Consider the following 18,132-nt stretch of genomic DNA (forward strand, 5'->3'; position numbering starts at 1 on the left):
CCTAGTAATCCTCATGCCTCAGACCCCCACAGCACTGGGGTCACAGGGCTGTCTGCGTGAGGCCACATCTGGCTTTCAATGTTAAGTGCTATAGATTCAAACTGAAGCCCTCATGCTTGCACGGCAAGTGATTGATGGGGAGTGTTCTTCTGTGTATATGTTCTCTTATTGGTTAATGAATAAAACACTGATTGGCTGATTGGCCAGATAGGAAGTGACGTAGCTGGGCAGAATCAGGATATAAGAAGGGACAAATAAGAAATTGCTCTCTTCTCTGTGGAGAGGCTGAGCAGTCATCATGTAGCGGGCAAAGGAGTTGCAGGTCCGGCATACCCCAGTAAGATAAGACCACGTGGAAATACTTAGATTAATATAAATGGGTTAATAATTAAGACAGAGCTAGTCAATAATAAACCCAAGCCAATGGCCAACAGCTTTATAACTAATATAGTGTCCATGTGTTTCTTGGGGGCTGAAAAGGGCGGCAAGACCTGCAGGGCCAAAGAACCTCATGTTACAAGTGACTACCCACCTCCCCAGGGCCATGTTTTTTTTTTTTTCTTAATGCTAATCATCAATTCAGTTAGATTCCTGGTCTTCCTTATGCTGTATGTTTACTTTACCATAACATATATGGCTATTCTGGTAGTCCTGCTTCAGGAAGATCAGATCACCTGGTGCCAACCCCAGCTTTGTCACTCTTGTGCTACACTGAAGCAGTTACTTCATCTTCCAAACTGTCAGTTGTAAGACATTAGTCCTAAGAGACCAGTTTTCACAGGGATGGATAGATCCCAGCATAGAGACAAAGAACTGCTTACACACTAATCCTGAAGACAGTAAGGAAAAGCAGCTTCTTGGAATGCCCAGGATTCAATACACAAAGACTTCATCTTGCTCTCAGCCTGACAGAAGTAAGTCCCAGCAGAGGGAGTCTACATGAAGCCTCATGTTAACAATAACGAACCAACCAACCAAACAAACAAACAAAAAACCGGGCCATTGTGAAGCACCATGGCACTAAAAGCTCGTTAATATCTGTATCCCCCAATTGAACGGTTAACACAAATAGACATATGGTACGACTGTAACTCTAATTAAGACTCTGACCTCAGAATCCAGTAAAAGCCTGTGCAGTTCTCCCTCTCCCTTTAAATAGCTGCTTTGGGAGAGCTCTGGGGAAACATACTGGCCTGTTAAGAACCAATGGGGAATCACAACTGTTTCTGTTATACTATTCATCCCCCCACTACATCTATCTTTTAGGTTCTGTGACTGAGATGGTTTGGCAAAGGGCGATGTGACAAACTGCTCTACTGGCATCTTCTGTACTGCTGTTACCCCTCTTCTATAATTCCCTCTGCCATCACCTTGGCCCACAATGCTCTGGGTCTGAGAGTGGTGGCTGCTGTTCCTGAGCTAAGTTCTCGCAGTGTTGGCTCACTGGCTTCCTTGATGATTAACTAAATGAGATGAAATATTTAGAGACTGAGAGGGTGGCCCCATCACTAAAGTACTTGCTTTGCAAATGTGAAACCTAGATTTAATACCTATGGTGGGGTACATTCCTTGCCCGTATATATGCATGCATCCTAGCCCGAGAAGAGGCTGAGGCACAATAGGTGAAGCAAATTCCTCAAGTCAGTGGATGTTAAACTTGGGATGCAAACCCAGTGTGCCTGGTCTCAGAGGCCTTGTGCATCCTCCTGCTTCACTCCTCCTGTAGTCTGTTTTCTTATTTGTGAAGCAGAGGTGAGTAACTGTGACCTGCCAAATCTCCTCCTGGCTCTAATGGTCTGGATGCTGCCACTTTGCCCCAGAAACCAAAGCATTTTGCTTCTATCGTCTATCCAATGCTCACCATTGGGTTTAATTATATTGAACCCTGTGTTGCACTGTAGCCATCAATGTCCTTTTCAAAGCAATTTAGTTTGTTCCACCACGGTGGGGTTAGCTGGGTGAAGGCACCTATGTGCCATTCTTCAGGGCATGTGCACAGCTGGGTAGACTGTTTAACTCAGCTACAGGCTACCATATTTTATCTTGATGCCAATTCCTCTGTGTGCACTGGAACAACACCAGACCCCTAGACACTGACATCAGTAACATTTGGCTGATATATGTTTCTGGCCCTGTGCCAAAGCCTGGTACCTTGTGCAGAGGAGTTTTGAAGGTGAAGAGCACAGAGATTCATGTATGACACATTAGAGTTGTCTGTGGGGCAGTGTTTCAGGACCTCCACAGCACCAACATCTGAGGATGCTCAAATCTCTTGTGCTAGTTGGTCCAGTAACCATGTAAAACTTATGCACATATCCTTAATAATTTAAATCATCTGCAAGGTTACTTACAATGCTTCAATGCAAATGCTGTCTAAATAGTTGTTATATTGTGTTGGCTCAGGGAATGATAACAAGATAAAACATTTATACACATTCAATGCATACACAATATTTTAAATAGTGTTGTGAATAGGTCACTGACTCCTTAGATGTGTAGCCCACATCTTTAGAGGCTGCTATATCTTCATCTGGGGTGCTTCACCTGAGATAAGTTCCTTCTCTATAGTAGCTTCCCCTCTGGAACACCTCCCCCTGCAGCCTAGATGGCCACTCCTTAGCCCCCACCAAGCTTCACAAAGAGCCATGTGACCTAGCATACATTCCCTGACATCACGTGTCCATGATATCACATGTCTGCACTCATGCTTTGCTCATTTGTCTCTCGATTTCTTCTGCCCATGGCCCTGTCCCACCATAACAATGGTGTTTCAATATTTCCCTGGCTGGTCCATCAAATTTGTAATCTCCCTAAAGGCTCTAGCCATATATCATTCCTTCCCCCTGGAAATGCTTATCAAAGAATGGATGAACAGATTAAGTGATGATGGAGTTCCATTGACTCAGTCTCCTAGTTTCCTACCTGGAAGTCAGGAACAAAATTATTCTATTGTTCTTCATGCCTCCTCTTCCCTTTTCTTTTGGTAGACTTGCTGAGAGCTTATCCACACATATTCTAGGTCACATGGCACCTCTGAGCTATCCTGCACCCAGAACAATTCCCTCCTCCCTCTCTGTCATGACTGCCACATTCCTAGAGTGAGCAGGTTCTTCCACAGGAAACACCATCTAAAAGGCTGATGTCTAGGAAATGCTCTCTGGCTGGAAAAGAGCCAGTGCTTCCTCATCTGTCCTTTTGAAGTAAACATACAGTTTGCAGGACCTGTATGTTGGTCCTCAAGTTCAGCTCTCAGATCATCCAATTTTATAAAGAATTTTCAAGCCTGCACCAGAGACTTTCCTAAACTCTGGTTTGTTTGTCCTGCTAATATTTTGATAATAACTAAAAACTCTTTTACTTCTTCAAAAAAAGAAGTCATCAGTTCTCTGAATCAGTGGTGGGTGCCAGCCACTTCTCAGGAAATTCTTTTAGGAGATCTGATGCCAGACCTCAAATCATAGCAAGTGACTGACTGCCTGGACTAAGGGAGGCCTGCACAAAGAGGATGGCATTGAGTGTCCCAGTTGAGAGAGAAGCCCTTGAGTGGTAGGAGAGGCATTGGAAAGTTCCCCCCTTGAGAGGAAAAGTGAACGATGATGGTATTCATGGCATCAGATGTACGCCTGGGAGGTGATTTCTCTCTGTAGCTTATTTATCTGCGGAATTCATCATATTCCCAGTGTTAAATCAATGCTCTTCAGACCTATCAAAATCTTTGGCTGGTGAGAACCAAGCAGCATAGTCCCATTTAACATCTTAATAGTACAGATCCATCCAGTGTTTAAAGCAGGGTCTCTTATTCCGGTGCTGAGTACTTTGGTCTAGATAGTCTGAAAGCTTTTGGGGACTCTCTTGTCTCTACCTCTCATCTCACTTAGGAGTGCTGTAATGACAGATGCATGCTACCAAGGCCTGTTGTTCATAATTTCTGGGGATCTGAATTCAGGTCCTTACCCCTGTATAGCAAGTGCTTTGCTTCCTGAGCCAGTTCCCAGCCCTAGGATAATTTTTCCATCACCTGTCTGTGAGCTTAGGGCTTTCCTAGGGGCCAGTCTCACAGTATGGTGCATGGCTTTCTCTGGAATGGCAGAACCACTCTACACACTCACTGTGAGCAAGTCAATGAATCTCTGCATGATTCCCAGGAGACATTACAGCTGGAGCACCCCTAATGCGGAAAAATCAAAACAAATGCTCAGAACCCAAATCTGTCTAAGCTGTGACGTAACAAGTAGGAAAGGTTTCCACGCCACTATACTTGGTTTCATGTAGGAAGTTACTTAAAGCATTGTGTTAAATTGCCCCCCTGAACTCACAGGCACAAGCCCACACTCTCACACAGGTTTACATATAATTAAAAATAAAATCTTTACCTTTGCTCTATGACTAGAAGGTATCTGAAAAATAAATGAGTTTCATATTTAGACTTGGGCCCAATCCTCTACTGGGATTGATACCAATACCTGTCTATTGATAAAACATTCAAAATTTCCAAAATGCCCAGGGGAAAAAATTCCCAAATCTGAAACACTTCTGGCTCCAAATAATTCAAAGAAAGACACTTAGATGAAACTTTATTTTTAGGTTAACTTGGTAAATTAAGCAAAAAAAATGCAAATAGAAACCAGACTAAGACATAAAGAGCCAATAACTATCTGTAGTTGTCATCTTCAACAACATAATGATGTTTAGGCTTGGTCCATATGTTCATTAAAGGGAGGCTGTTCTGTCCCCATAATTCCTGGCATGGAGTTTCATGGGCTGGTGTTGAGGGAGGGCTGCCCAGGTTGACAACGTAGGAAATTAAGTACTACCTTGCAACAGGGAAGAAAATTGTCCCATGTCCTAAATGACAGCTGCAAGTCCCTAAGCTTTATGGAGTGATTGTGGGGAAATGACATTGATTAGGACAGGAGGAAGTTCCAACCTGGCTGCAACTTCAGCATTTACAGGACTAAGGGAGGGTGTGAAATATGTATAGTGCAGGGGTGGGGTGAGGATGAACAGACTGCCACCTTCCTGCCGTACTTTTTTCTACAGGAAATTTCTAGAAAGATAGGCCTTCAAGTCTGAGGTTTCAGGTCACCTCTGATCCTGCATAGACACAAGATAACATCCCTGGACCACAAGGGTCTGACTCCAAACCTGACAACTGGCATGAAAGAGCTATTGCCTTTCTGCATGGGCAGAAAGTCTTGACCAATAGGGCAAGGACCCAAATGCTTCTTCTTCCCCCTGCCAGACATATTGATTTTAGAAACAGCTAGATAACTCTGTCCCCATCAGATGCTTGATGCTTTGCCGCCAGTTAGAGGAAAACACCAGCCACGACAAGGTTAGCTCTGGTTACTTGTATGTAACCTTAGAAGTGAGAAGTTGGGATCCTCCAAGCAGAAGCTGGGCTTATCCTGGCAGGTGGGGGTTAATCCTCAGCCAATGATAGACAAATGACACCTGGTTTATAGGGTTGTTGTTAGGTGACTGGCCTATGGGGTCTGGGACTAGAAGAACCATATGCTAGGAGGTTAGGATAGAAGGACAGCAGTATAGAGGATGAATAGAGCAGGAGCCTAGGTCACCCTGAAGCCTGTGAGAGTGCTGGAATATCTCAGAGATTAACATAGGAGTGAGCACAAAACCTCTGAGGAAGTCTCCTTGCCTCCATCTTCAGGATAAGATCAAGGCTACTGATTCATGAGGCTGCATCTCAAGCATTTTGAACTGTTCTCTGCTGGTTCCTGTGCTGGCAACGAGAGCACAGAGGAGGAGGAGAAAGTCAGTCCTTCGGGCAGAACTTCACAATGCCTTATTTCTTTGTACAAAGCCAACATCTTGGTTACTCCCATAGATTTCCCAGACTTAGGATTTTTTTTTTTGGCATCAAGAGAAAAATGATCCGATACTAACTTGTTCATTTGGGCTCTATCTGACTTCAAGCAGATGGAGACAATGAAGACAGCACCCTCATCCAGCTATCTAGAGGAGTACACTATCATTGTGGTTAGCAGGGAGGCCAAGGGCAAGGTGAGATGTGAGACAAGGCATGGGGTGGGCACATCTCTCTGCTTGTGGCAGTCATCCATGGAAGGACCAGAAGGAGGCACAGATTCTCTTGGCTTTTGTTTTACATGTGCTGAACTTACAGTACCTTCTGCCAAGCCTACACTGGTGTGTACAAGGAAGGGTGAGGTTGGCAGCATGCAGGGTGCATTGGTTGATATATGTGCACCAGTTTGACATGGTAATTGCTGTGGCCTCACCTGGGAAGGAGCTTGTATTTGCCAAGCCCCATCCCATGTCTGGAATCACCTCAAACATAGCCTTCATCTTTCCCATGATGACAAATTGACAGATATGAATATGGGATAGGAAAGTAACAAGAATGAATTTTAGGGACAGGTGCTCCAAGTAGGAAAACAAGAACAAGGGGATGGAGAAGTGGCTCAGATTTTAAGAGCCTTTACTGTTCTTCTGGAGGACCCAAGTTGGGTTATCAGCATCCATGTCACATGGGCTCACAACCACCTGTAAGTCTAGCTCCAGGGGAACTGATGCCCCTTTCTGGTCTCCATGGCCATCTACACTCAGGTGTCCATACTTATACATACATACCACATACATATACAGAATTAAAAGTAAAATATTAAAAAGGAAGAAGAAAAACAAGAATGCCAAGACTGCCTCTAACTTGCTGTATCTGTGCTCTGCTCTAGTCTCCATTTAGAGTAGAAAGGGAAAACATAAGGCTAGTGGTATTCTTAGAGGTCAAGCAAGGCTGGGACTTTGGGCATGAGCATGAGGACAGAGAGCCACTGATGGATTTTTTTCAGTAGGAAAGTCAGATTCACTTTTTAGTAGCGTCACTAACTGTAGTGGATCCTTACATATAGCTATTGTCTTCACTAACTGAGAGACCCAGAGGGCCTGACCCAGGATGGCTTTGGTAGGAAAGCTGGTGTGGGTGGGACTGATAGGGCATTCATTAGCACATAAACCTTGGATAACTCCATGACCAATAAACATGGACCATGTTGTTCATGTCATATCAAGGCAGCTTGTGGAGAGATCCCCCACAGCTTTCCGGCTAAGATGGAAAGGGGTGAAGACAATACTTTCAGGGATCATTTCTGTAGTTCAAAGATGGAAAGGGGGTGTGTCTCCAGCTGAGGTAGAGATTCAGGAGGGAGTAGGGGATGCAACAAGGTCATGAGTTTGACTCTAAAAATGGTATAACTGGAGTCCCCACTGGGCTTGTGCGTACAAGTCTTTCCGGAGACCTGAGAGAATGAGGGCAGAGCAGGGGGGAGCTTTGCTCTAGAGGAAGGTGTTTAGTGCTATGGAAAGCAGATAATGTGTGACTCCAGTCTGCTGATCCAGGCAGTCAGTGTGACCATCACTGCGGGACATGTGGGGAAGAGGAAACTACGGCACAAAGAAAGAAAGACCAGAGAGGTTAGTACAGCTGGGGCCGCACTTCAGCTCTTTTCTCATTCCATCATGAGTACTCAAAAGTAAAGGGCAGGATGGATTTCCTCTTCTCTTGGTCCACATTAAAAGCAGCATGGGCCGATGGGAACCATGAATGATACATTAGTCCTTGCTGTAGTTCCAGACAGGGACAGCCATTTCCCATGTTTGACATTGACACCATCATGTGCTGGCTAAAAGGAACACAATTATAGATGATACTTGCAGTTGAATGTCATGTATTTGGGAAAAAATAAAGACATATCAGGTGCGGTCATCAAAGATAACCATAAAACAGGCCTATCCCCAGGTATCCTCAAAGATCCATCTCTCATCATCTTCAAAGAGATCCAAGAGAGAGGAAATAAGCACTGTATTCTTTGCAATCTCCTTATATTTGGGGCGTGTCATCTTTACCTTTTCCTATTTATGCACTCTGAAGAGTCATGGAGCCATCCCTGGCCCAGTAGTGAGCAGGCTAGGTGTGTGTGGTGACAGATTAGAGAAAGGGCATATTTCACAAAACCTCACAATAGCTGTAGTGTTTGATGGCTTCTCTCATGGCATCTCATTGTTACAACATCACAGAGGAGATGTTGTCATCAGTCCAATATGCAAAGGAGGAAACCTGCATTCAAGACCACCCAAGCAGTCCATGTTAGACTTTGGACTTAAATGTGGACCCTCTAACTCCTAAGCAATGTTCTCTCAACCATTCTGCCTCCCTCTCTGGGTATTAGAGTCTTTCTAGAGATTCAAGACTTAAGCACATGATGGGGGACACGTACACACATGCTCACACACATGTGCATACACACATGCACACACTTGTAATTAAATATCACATGCATACAGATGTCATCAGATTTTAGAAGGGGCCACAAGTATGATAATCAAATATGAAAAAAGAGGTGGTGCATGATGGGTTTGGTCATCATAATAGAAATTGTAGACCTATAGCTAGAGAGCAACAGAGAGAAAGACCCAGGAGTCTTCCGTCAAGAGAATGTGAGAAAGTCAGAATGGAGCGGAAAGCTGAAGGGCAGGAGACATAGGGCAGAGAAAACAGGGGAGGGAGGGAGGATCTAGGTAAAGATCTGAACTTTAATCCAATTTTCCCTTTAATGCAACCTCATAGATAACCTTTAGTAAGATATCCACCCCTGACATGTTGAAATTATGAGAAACTCTGCCTCCTGTACTTTTATCTTCATCAGAGAGATAAACGAATGAAATGGAATAAATGTGGGTTTAGCTATCTCACAATGTACTGGGAACCTCAAAAGCTAGTCATTTAACTAAACAGAAGTTGATTGGCCATGACCATGAGGTCTGAGCTGCTGGGATAGCCATGCTTTTTCTGCAGAGTGTGGCTCCAGTTCCTTCTTTCATTCCTTTACCGTCCTTTGCATTTCCAAGATGGCTCATGTTCCAGAAACTAGACTAAAGAAAGAGGAAAGCAAAGAGACAGGTAAACAACATACCACTTTTGCCAAGAACTAGGGGCCTTCCCAGAGTGTAGAACTTTTAATGGCAAAATTAGGAAAGTCCATGACAAACTAGAGGAGTTGGGAATCAATTTTCACCTGAGTTCTAGCGCCTGAAATGTGCATACCTTATTCATTCATACATCCTGTTTGCAACAGTTTGCTCACAGGGTTATAACTAGATGCAAAGGAGGCTGGGAAAATATAAATATATGTAATATAGTTAATATAATATATCATTTTGGCATGTACACAGTTAAAGTTTTTCTTCCTGTGGAATAAGGGAGCAATACATATTTGGCTATAACTATCTTTAATAATATTCAAATCTTCTTTGGTGAAAGAAAACATTGTTTATGAAAATTACTGCTTTATGTCAGTCACAGAAGTTCTGCAAAGCCTACCCCAAAATGTCAGGCTATGTGATCTATGTATCTCCTACTATACTTACTGGCTGCAGGGTCTCTCTTTTCTCAGTTCAAGAGGCACATCTCAGAGTATTATTTGATGCAAACAGCCTTGAACACTGCTAATTTCTTTTTCGAAAGTATCAAATAGCACAGGCATGTCTTACCACACCTCCACTGTTGGTTGCAGCATACCACCATGGCCAGACATGGGAACGCACACTCTAGCACATTGTCAGATAGCTTTGAGTTCAAGAGTTATAAAGACTGGAGGGTCTCCCTTCTAAGCTACCAAATGAGGTAGAGGTAAATCTCCAGGTCCAGGATTCCATATTTAAATATTATCAAAGGTGTTTGACTGTGGGCTCTTGAAAACTCCACTATAGAAAACTTGAGGATCTGGGCCAATACTACCCCCATTTAACTAGCTAATGAGAATTCCAGAAATCATTTATAGGGAAGAATCTGCTTTGTGTCCTGGTCCATGGGGAAGTAATGTCAAAAGTCCAGCTGGCATATCAGAAGGGATGAACCAGTGGATACTGATAAGGGCATCTAGCTCTGCATTGCAGACATGCCATCTGGCCTCTGCTGTGGTTCATGCTGGAGTGGTTCTCCAAACTAAGCACCCCAAACCAGATAGACTACATCTACCTTGTTGGTGTTCTAGTTTCAGGACAAAATTGTACTATAGGGCAGGATGAGACCCAGGAAGAGAAAAGAATATGGCAGTGTTTGAAAACTCAGTCTTCATAAGGAGAAAATCTGAGGTGTGGTTCCCTTGTGCCCATGTAAATCTTGACTTTTTCTTGAAACACTTGCTATGTGTTTCCCATCACATTCTGTGCTGTTTTCTTGTATACCCTGGAGCTTCCAGCTTTCAGAGAATAAACATTCCAGAGGCATTAGTCTGCTTGTGTGAATTTCAGAGGTCTGAGGAGGGAAAAGATGAAGATGAGATGCACCCATACAGGCAGCTTTACTTGCCTGGAAGGCTTTCTGTCATGAAGGCTTTCTGTCAGCATCAGCCTCCACGGCAGTCATAAAAGCCTGGGAATTCTCGTGGCTAGGCAGTGGTTGGGGAGGTATTAAGGGCAATCTATTTGCACTAATTAAGAAGTAAAGAGCTATAATATAATTTACACAGCCATTGGGATAACATTTTCAAAGATTATTTAATGACATAACACAGTGTTAAGTGGGAAAAAAATCAAGATCTAAAATTGCAGGGATAGAATAATCCCAGTTTTACCAATTTCTGGATAAAGAACAAAAGACTAGAAGGAAGTCTTCTAAAATGGTAGCAGAGGGGCTCAAGAGATGATGGCTCATCAGTTAAGAGTATATATTGCTCTAGATGAAAACTCACATTTGGTTTCCAGCACCTACATCAGGCATCTCAAATCACCTGTATCTCTAGCACTCTCTTCCAACACCCTTTTCTGACCTCCATGGGCACTGCACTCACACATGCATATACTCATACATAGACAAACACTCGTGTGCACACAAATTTAAAATAAAATAAATCTTTAAAAAATAAATAAAATGTCAGCAGAGTCCCATGGCAAGTATCTCCAGTGTCTGCACCCTGCCCTTTTGGTTGATTGCTTCATAAATAACAACAGCTCATAGAAGAACTGACTAGATCTTTCCATGTGCTGTCCTGGACTGCTTGGGCTGTGTTAGAAACAGATGACTCTGGAAAGAGTCATGTTTAGAGACCTTCAGATTTGTGATGCCTTTCCATTTTCATCCTTATTATCTCAAGCTTCTGGGGAGATCAGAATTCTTTGTTGGTAGACTGGGCCCATGGCAGGGATGGAAGTTCATATAATCATTTCTTGGTATCGGATCATATTGAGTAAGAACACAAATCCCTTCACACTCAAGTCCCTCATATAAAGCAATGCCATTTGTATATAATTGACACAATGCTCCCATGTGCTTTAAATAAACTCTCAATCACTTCTAATACCAGATGTACTATGAACACTGTGTAAATCATTCTACTGTATTGTATAAGGAATACTGACCAAGAGTAAGTTTGTACATGTTCCATGCAAAGTTATCTATGTAAGGCCTTATTGTGTTTTCCATCCAGGCTTGGTTGAATTGAAGAAGGCAAGGCCTAAGGACACAGAGAACACCTGTACCTGTGCAATTTGTTTGCTTTGAGTTGCATTTCAATGCTCTCACCTATTTTCAAAATCATTTTGTGCTGATATCTTAACTAATGGTTAATAGAACATTAATGAAACCAAGACCCTCATATTCACATTTAAAATTTCAAAACACTGTCTCAGGATGCAGCTCTGTTGATAGAGAGTTTGCCTAGCATGCACAAAACTGTGGAAGAACCCCAGAATGCAGGAGTTGGAGGCAGAAGAATCAGAAGCTAAAAGTCATCTTCAGTTAGTGAGTTAGTTCTGAGATAGCCTGGGTTATATGAGAGCCTATCTCAAAACAAAACAAAACAAAACAAAAACAAAAAACCCAAAAACTGAAATGCTTTGCCTCTATCAGTCCTGAGAGAGTGGAACTAATAATAAAATTCCTTACTACCACTGAGGAAAATGATGCAAACCCAGAAGGCTTAGACATAGAGCCCCTACTTCAGCCTGAATGTAATTACACAATGAGTTCCACGGACTTTTGATTCTAAAGGCAACATGCTTTTTCAATACCAAAGCTCCAATTGCATTGACTTCCTACTAAACACCATGAAACAAACAAACAAACAACAACAACAAAAGAAGGCCCTAGATTAAGAACTTCCATTTAAATGTTTTGTGTGTATATGCAAGTGTGCACGCATGTTTGAATGAATGTATCACAAGAGTGTGCTTGTGCACAATTATATATATGCTCATGCCTGTGGAGGCCAGAGTTTGACATCAGATGTCTTTCTTCTCTCCACTTTATTTACTGTGGCAGGATGGCTCCCTGAACCTGGAGCTGGCCACTTTCGCTAGTCTAGCTGACGGGCTTGTACTTGGCCTCCTGAGCTCCGAGATTACAGGTGAGCCACCACACCCACCCATATCTAAGTGAGTGCTAGAAATCTGAACTCAGGTCCTCACACTTACACAGCAGGTGCTCTGTCCACTGAACCCTCTCCCCAGCCTCCTGGCTTTTAAATGTTTCCGGGGTTCAGATGCCTCTGAGCAGACAGCACATGCAACGCTGGCATTGAAAGCAACTCTGGAACCAGCTGCATGCATGCTCTATCTTGCATTGTTGTGAAACTGAACCATCCCTGGAGTTTCTTTCAATTGGAGCCATGTAAAATGAAGACAAGAGAGCAGTATATTGCAATCTAGGGTTTATCATTTGAAATAGTTTAGCTTAGAAGAAAGCTTCCAGCCTGCATTCGCTGCTGAGGCTAGGGAAGGGCTCAGTGAGAAGTATCTACTAGTTAAGATTTGTGAGGACTGTTTTCAACCTCACAATCCAGTCTTCCTCTACTTCCTGTTAACTCCAGCAGGATGCTTCCCAGAGCAGAGTCTCCCCTATGACCCAATGCTGCATCAAGTTCAAGTTTTAGCCCCTAGTCTCCCTTTGACACAATGCTGCAAGTTCAAGTTGTAGCTCTGGGTCTCCCCTTTGACACAACACTTCAAGTTCAAGTTGTAGCCCTGAGTCTCCCCTATGACACAATGCTGAAAGTTCAAGTTGTAACCCTGGGTCTCCCCTGTGACACAATGCTGTGTTAAGTACAACAATTCTGCTTCAAGTTCAAGTTGTAGCCCTGGGTCTCCCCTGTGACACAATGCTGCTTCAAGTTCAAGTTGTAGTCCTGGGTCTCCCCATGACCCAATGCTGAAAGTTGAAGTTGTAGCCCCGAGTCTCCCCTGTGACACAATGCTGCATCAAGTTCAAGTCATAGCCCTGCTTCTCAAAGGAAAGGCAGCTTTCTACCAACCCGTCCCATGAGTTACTTTTGCCCTCTGTGACCTTAATACCTATTGGGGTATTAAGACCCTGTAGGAGGTGGAGCTTTGCTGGAGGAAGTATGTCATTGGGCTATATTGTCATATGAACATTGAGATTTTATAGCCTGGCCCCACTGCCTGTATTCCTTCTCTGCTTTTAGTGCTTGGGTAAAATGTGACCAGCTGGCTTCAGGCTGCTGCCACCATGACTTCACTGCCATGTTGACCCCTATCCCTCTGCAACCGTAAGCCAAAATAAGCCCTCTCTCCTAAGTTGCTTTTGGTCTAGGTATTTTAATCCCAGCAATGGAAAACTGACAGACAACTTAAAAAGAAAAAGATTTTGGTTCATCCTTTTAGAGGTTTTCAGTCCCTCATGATAGGGGAAGCATGGAAGAGAATCTCTGTTCATGGAGATGGGAGCCTGTGACTATAGCTGTTCACATAAAAGAGGGCCAGCAAGCAGAGATCAAGGGGCAAAAAACAGAGACAGGCTTTAACTCTCTAAGGCCTACCCTGTGGCCTACTCCCATGATTTCGGTTCTGCCTTCTAAAGGCACCACAGCTTCCCAAAAAAGTGCCAGCTACAGAACTAACATCCAAAACATGAGCTCTAGGAGGGACATCTCATATTCAAACCACGGTGCCCTTCCAACCATCCTCCCCAGAGGTCGTCCTCTTCACATTGATGCTGGCTTTTGAGCCAGTATCTCTCAGAGTGTGCTTATAGATAGTTTGCTACAAGGTTGTGAATGGAAACTCATGCTTAAAAATGCAGATGGACAAGCCCCACTCCCACTGATAGTCACAAGTGTCTAGGACTTTGAATTTTCAACAGTTCTGGCACAAACTATGGCCTGGCCTCCAGGAGCCACTGACATTTGGCCTGGAGTGTGGGGCATCACAGCTTCCTTTCTTGGCTCGTAATTCTCAGGTAGAAAAGCTCAACTCTTAGAAATCAATTCTGGCTCCTGTTGTGTCTGTAGTCAGTCCCTCCTGGGCTGGTGGGGGTGCTTTCAGGAGACTCCTTGTTCAGACTTCAGCCCCATGTACTTATCAACTGCTTGTATATATGAGTGTGTGTGTGTGTGTGTGTGTGTGTGTGTGTGTGTGTGTGTGTGTGTGTGTGTGTGCGCGCGCGCACATGTGCACACGTGTATTACTGGTCAAAAGACTGGAAGTGGACACACTTCAAAGCTGATAAATCTTAAATTTAAAGATCCTTCAATGAGAGTGTTTCTAGTAACATTTTCTGGTAGTTATACTGTTCTGTGATACATGAAAATGTTAGATGTTTTTCGTTTGTTTTGTTGGAAGGTCTCATGTAGTTCATCTTGGTCTTAACTCCATATTTGTCCCAGGATGACCTTGAACTTCTGATCCTCAGGAATTCCTCAGCAAGAGTGCTGGTGTAACAGGTGGAAGTTAAACCCAGGGCTTCTTGCATACTAGGCCGGCACCCTGTCTACTGAGCTACATCCCAGATCCTCAATTCTTTTTTTCCTAAGGTAAATTCTCCCACTCTCAAAAACTTCTGCTATCCCAAATCTAAACTCTCTCCTGCAAGGAACTCACACCTAGTGGAAGGAAGACACAAGTGCATGTGTGTAGACTGTTAAAGCGTGTGGGGGTGGGAGTGGGCACAATATAGACCCAGTCCTTGGCGTTCTGATTCCACAGTTTTGAGGAGGGCAAGTAATCAGGGAATGCCTCCTGGGGGAAATGATCCCTAAGGCTGCCAATAAACTAGGGAGGAGGAATGCTCTGCTAGAGAAGCAGTGAGAGTGAAGTGAGATACACCACTGCTTCATGGTGTATACATGTACACCAGCGTATACATATGGAGTACTTTGCTATGGAGTGCATTCTTCTACTTGGAAAACAGCAGATGACAAGGTGTAGAGATGCCATTTCTAGGGAATTACATAGACTGGGGCCTATGTTCCCAAGGATCCCCTAGGCCACAGACCTCAGCTGGCCCTTCTGCTCAGCCTCTGGGGGATCTAGCAGTGACTACAGTGATAATTGTTCTTCAAGGGAAGCAAGCCCTCCAGCCCTCCTCTCCTGTCAGCCTTACAAATCAATATTTCATTTTGAAGAACCCTGTTTGATGCTGGTTCTGCTTATTTGCTTCAAAGCCACTGTGGGTGACATGCTTTGTAGGTCTGTCAGTATGTAAATTAAACCAAGCATAGATAGCTTTGTGTTGCTTAATGTTCAGCTGATAAAAATGAATGTGTTGACATCCTCCAAATGACGTCACCACATTCATTTTTATCAGTTGAACATTAAGCAACACAAAGCGAGGATGGGAGGGAGAGGGAACTGGGATTGATATGTAAAATAAGATTGTTTCTAAATTAAATAAATAAATTTAAAAAATGAATGTGGTGTGAAATGAGCATTTTATCTGACTGCAGTTACAGTGAAGGAGTTAACTAGACAGGCAGAGGGAAAGTGCTGTTAAGGGTCTGGGGGCTTTCTCCTGGGAGGGGTGTTCTGACACTCAGACAGCAGCAGGTTCAGCTAGACCGGGAAAGCCAGAGAGACTGGGCAAGAGCAGGCTCAGAGCAGAGGGGCAGGTCCAGCCAGTCCCAGCAGGGCACTTCCAACTCTCCGAAAAATGCATGTGTCAGCATTTGCTCAGGCAACTTCTTTTTGGTTGCAACCTCATAGCCATTGGTGGAGAAGAGAGGAGTCAGAGGAGAGGCTAGGAACCACCCTGAATGTCAGTCAGTCTAGAGGACTGAGTAGCCTTAACCTCTAACCAAAATGCCCAGGGTGCTCTCCTCTTCACCTCTGCACATGCCTTTCCCCCTTACAGGAAGCACCCCCTGCCCAGCCATGAATGAAGCTCATCTCACTACAGTTATCTGCACCCAGAGACCAATGTGTGTCTTCCAATTCACTGAAGGCCCCAGGGCAGACACTGTGCCAACACAGGCAGGCCTGCATGAATGCCCATGGAATGTAGAATGTGTTCAATGCTCCCTCACCTGGAAAGCCCTAGCTGCCCTCGCTTGCAGCCCCTGGACCTCACCCACTGCTGAGCATCCTTCTGTCTTAGCTCCAGTGCCACACACTGGCCCAGGCTGCTTCTGGCTTCCAGAGCAGATCAGGTCCTCAGGTGGTCTCTCTTCAGACATTGCGTATTTTTCCTTTATAGCACTTCCCAGATTTATGACTGACTCTGGGCTTGTCCTCCTTCCATTAGACTGTGAGTCCCAGGAGGGAGTGGCCCGCTCTGTCCTGCCTTCCAGTGTAGCCCCAGTGCCTGGCAAGGGCAGCATAGTATTTGTTGAAAGATAAATGAATGGACTGATATGGCTGGCAGGGTTGCCCAGAGACTAAATGGTTTGGCTTACAAGCACTAGCACTGAGTTTGGTCACCAAGAACCTGTAGAAAGGAAGGGAGGAAAGGAGAGGGGAAGGGAGGGAGGGAGTAGGGAACAGAAGGGAAGGGAAGGGAGAAAGGAAGGGAGAGGAAGGGAGAGGGGAAGGGAGGGGAAGGAGAGGAGGGTGGGAAGCAGGCAGGCCGATATGAGCTGGTGAGATGACTCAATCGGTAGAGGCACTGGCTATTGAGCCTAACAACCTGAAACATACATAATAGAAAGAGAATATTTCCACCGGTTGTCTTCTGACCTCCACAAATGCTTCCTCCCACCAATAGATAGATAAGATAGACAGATGTGATTTTATTTCTTATTTTTAATTTTAATTTAATTTTACTATTTATTTATTTAGTTTTTCTTTTTCTTTTTCCTCCGAGACAGGTTCCTGACTGTCCTGGAACTTTCTCTGTAGACCAGTCTGGCCTCTAACTCAGAGATTTGACTGCCTCTTCCTCTCAAGTGCTGGGATTAAGGACATGTGCCACCATCACCCAGCTAATAAAGGTAATTTTAAACATTTTTAAAAACAAGTCAGATGTGGCTGCATGTACAGAGACCAGATTATCCCTGAGGCCAAGGACAGACTTTGTCTCAAACAACAACAACAACAAAAAGAAAACCCGCCAAAGGGGATAGGACTTTAATGAAACATCATACACACACACACACACACACACACACACACACACACACACACACACACACACATTCATGAACACACACACTCATACATATACACACACTCATACACATATTCATAAACATACACACTCATAAATACACACAAAGGTAATATTGATAGTATTTTTGTATGTGGCATTGATAAGGTTGTCCAAGGGCAGCTGTGCCTCTTAATCAATCAGCAAACAGCCCCTTTGAGAGAGTCAAAGCACAGGGCACCTGTCATTGGTTCCCATTAGGACACCCTGCCCCCAGTGCATCCTTCTCCTACCCCATCATCCCCATTCCTTGCCTCTGTTTGATACATACTTGATCAGGATCTCTATTTCTGGAAGGCTACCTAACTAATTGTCCTCTTAGGGTAGCTCTAGTGGCAGGAGACTTGCCAGAACACTGTGACATTAACTTAGCCCAATCTGCTCTAGGGAGCAAGCTGTATTTTTATCAAGGTTCCCAGCATGATTCGCTAATAAAGGCCAGGCCAGGATTCCATAGAGTTAGCAAAGTAGGTAGGTAGGTAGTGATGGCAAGTGTGACTTGATTTTTGTTGTCTCAAAACATTTTCATTTCTATCCTCTGGTTTTATGCCCTAACACATCGATATGGAAACCATATGACAAAGGGAGAAACGCAAGAGCAGAGAACTCTAAGACCTAGCCCAAACCAATGTATATCATCTAGAGCATGCTGGATTCCCAGATGCTGGGTACAGCCCAACTTTCCACCTCAGTGGTGCTGTGTGTGTGTGTGTGTGTGTGTG

This window comes from Cricetulus griseus, chromosome 4, assembly GCF_003668045.3.
Source record: "Cricetulus griseus strain 17A/GY chromosome 4, alternate assembly CriGri-PICRH-1.0, whole genome shotgun sequence".
Taxonomy (NCBI): domain Eukaryota; kingdom Metazoa; phylum Chordata; class Mammalia; order Rodentia; family Cricetidae; genus Cricetulus; species Cricetulus griseus.